The 3,423-nt window shown below is 40.3% G+C and overlaps 1 pseudogene; it reads right to left on the minus strand.

The window, feature by feature from the left end:
* Window positions 1-464: 464 nt before the first annotated feature.
* LOC113910213 lies at window positions 465-1,100 on the minus strand (annotated as a pseudogene).
* Between the last annotated feature and the right edge of the window lie 2,323 nt (window positions 1,101-3,423).

Raw genomic sequence — 3,423 nt, forward strand, 5'->3', positions numbered from 1 at the left:
ATTTAATCACCAAAGGCAAAGTGGACATGGTTGCTCTAATGGACAGCAGAATCAAAGCAGCAATTAGAATAATATGACTTGCAGAGAGCTACAGCATTGGTTAGCTGATCATGATATTTCTAGGAGTAAAATGCATGGTAAGTCTACTGAATTCTTAATTTGTATAAGCAGAGAGTTCTAGGTCAAAGGAACAAAAGTCAAATTTGAATCATAAAAGCAGAGAGTCACAGGCCCATAATTAATTCCTAAACTTGAACCAGTTTATAGGCTCAGGGCCCCTTGAACTGAATGAAGGGGAGGCCAGTTCCCCTTGAGAAAGAACCCTACTACACTGCCAAAAATGTCTACTGCCATTGTTTCTCCCAGTCTATTCCAGAGGGATATTTGGCCTTTTACCAAGATGACTGTGCATTGAGAAAAATAAAATAATGACTTTTTTTTTTTTACAAGTTGCCAATGGCACTTTATTTTTTCTTTTCAACATGCTGTTCTGTAGCTTCCTTGGGCTTTTTTGCCCAGATGCCAAAGAGCCAGACATTGGCACTGGCCACGCCAAGACTGGTGAAGGCCTTGACGTTGTTCTCCTCCTCTGTAATGACTCTGGCTTTCTCCTTCTTCTAGACACTCCCCAGAGGCATGACCAGTCCTGTTAGCTGGGTAGCCAATTTGAGTTCTTCAGCAGAGTTGTCTCCCTTCTTGGGGACAGAGGGCTTCCCAGCAAAAAGGATGAGCTTGGAGTGGTACTCCTTCAGCTGCTGCATGTTGGACTGCAGGGATTCCATGGACTTGTTCCACTCTTTGGGATCCACTGAGATCCCAATGACCCATGCCACATTCTGTGGATGCCAGCCACCCTTAACTCTTCCAAACTGAAGCCCCTGCCAGCTCGCACTTTGGCGTGATACCATACTGTGGGACACTTTACAATGGGCTGGGTGGGTCCGCATGCTGGGCATGGGGTAATGCAGCATGCCTTGGCTTGCCAGGCCTCGTGTCTGCAGATCTCCTGGCGCCAGTTGGTTGAACCACGTGGCCATGTGCCCCTGCCAGTCCTTGTGGAAGTGGGGCTTCAGTATCATGCCATTCCAGCTGGGTGTCATGGCTGCTGCCTACAGGCCTCCTCTGAGGAAGAACTGAAAATAATGACTTTTTGAGGATTATGGGACACAAGCTCTGCATAGACACCAAAGATGATATATATATGTATATCTATATCTATATCTATATGGATATATATATGGATATTTATATCTATATCTGGATATATATGTGTATATATGTAAATGAATATATATGATATATGTATATATAATATCTTTGTTTTTTTCCCCTTTTATCTCTTTATCATATAAGATGTATTCACTTTATATCACAAGATTTAATTACAAGATATCAAGAAGAAAACTAAATTATCACCTAAGCACTTTGCATCATTTTCTAGGGAAAATATGAGTGTGTTTTGGCTGTACACAGGATATCCGTATCATGTTAGAATTATGACCTTATTATGGTCTTTATTTGGAGATTAAATATGGTTTAAGAAGATGCATATGGATGTCAAGTTGACAAGGGGTGGACCGTGATGGTTAATTTTATGTCTGATTGGCTAGATGTTGCAGTGAAGATACTTTTTAAATTAACATTTAAATTTTAATTTAATTTAGATTAACATTAACATGATTAATATGATTATCATTTAAATCAGTAGATTCTGAATAAAGCAGATTACCCTTCATAGTGTGAGTGGTATGCTCTAATCAGTTGAAGGCCTTAAGAGCAAAGACTATGGTCCCCTAAGGTAGAAGGAATTCTGCCTCCTGACTGCATTTGGACTTACGTTGCAACATCAACCGCTCCCTGAGTCTCTAGCCTACTGGCCTTTCCTGCAGATTTTAGACTTGCCAGCCCTCAGAGTTGTATGAGCTAATAATTCTTTAAAATATATCTCTTTCTATATGTTTACGTATCTTACTTGTTATGCTTTGTGAAGAACCCTGACTAATACAGTTTTGATCTGAGCAGGTAGGTGAATTGTTGTAATATTGATGAAGATGAAACAGATAGAGAAGTGAATTGTGGTGGGGAGGGGAGAGAGGAAATGGAGAGGAGCATGAGTTTTATATTAGACATGCTAATTTTGAGAACCTCATTAGACAACCAAGTGCAGATGTTGAGTAAGCAATTGGTAAATGAGTTTAATGCTCAAGGGATATGTCAGAACTAGAAATTTAAAACTGAGAGCCATCAGCATATAGAAGATGTTTAAAACATTGGGACTAATGAGCTCAACTATAGAATGTTGATAGAGAACAGAAGAGAGCTGATGAGTGAGTCCTGAGGAAGTCCAATGTTTAGAGGTCAGGAAGAAGGAGAATCAAGCAAAAGAAACTGAATAAGAACAGCCAAAGGAAAGTACAACAAAACCCAGGAGAATATAGTGACCTAGAAGAGAAATAAGAAGGTGTCTTAAGACCAGGGGATTCATCAACTGTGTCAGATGCTGCCGAGAATTGGGAATTGTTCATTGCGTTTGGCATAGTGGAGGTCCATGGTGACCTTGAGAAGTGGAATATCAGTAAATGGTTGGGGCAAAGCCTGACTGGGATGGGTTGCTTCTACTGCCCCAGATGGCTGGCATTTCACATGTTTTTCTGATCCTCAAAACCCTATTCATATTCTACATCCAGATGATAGCTTCAAGTCTTATTTCACTGGGAGGAAGATTCAAAGCAATCAGAAGAAAACTACAGTATTTCCCCATTATAAAATCTAGTTATCTGTTGCATTTTCATGAATATACTCAGCTTCCCTGCTCCTATTTAACTCCTTGCTTTAATTTAACATTAGCCTCCCAGAATGCGCTTAATCTCATCCCCTCTTGCCTATTCTATGACTTTCCAATTGCAATTATACTTTCTCCTCTGCATCCTTTTTCCCTCTTTACTACATCACTAACATCACTGTACAAAAATGCAGAAATATCTCCCATTTAAAAAAATCCTCCTTGGACTTTGTTGTGGTAAAGATCTATGGCTCTCAGGTACAATTTGATGTGTTATAGCCTTCTTACCCTACACTGTGCTAGAGCTTGTCCAGTAATGCATAAAAACCCAAGGAAGTATCCCTGCATTCAATGTTCAATAATTTGAAAATATTAACAGTGAAAAGCTGAAATTAAAATTTTCCAGGTGGATTCTTTTTTTTTTTTTTTAAGATTCTATTTATTTATTTGACAGAGAGAGAGACAGCAAGAGAGGGAACACAAGCAGGGGGCGTGGGAGAGGAAGAAGCAGGCTTCACGCTGAGCTGGGAGCCCAATGCGGCCCTCAATCCCAGGACCCTGGGATCATGAACTGAGCCGAAGACAGATGCTTAACGAGTGAGCCACCCAGGCACCCCCTAAGTGGATTCTTTTGGATTTTC

The sequence above is a fragment of the Zalophus californianus genome, chromosome 6, assembly GCF_009762305.2.
Source record: "Zalophus californianus isolate mZalCal1 chromosome 6, mZalCal1.pri.v2, whole genome shotgun sequence".
Taxonomy (NCBI): Eukaryota; Metazoa; Chordata; class Mammalia; order Carnivora; family Otariidae; genus Zalophus; species Zalophus californianus.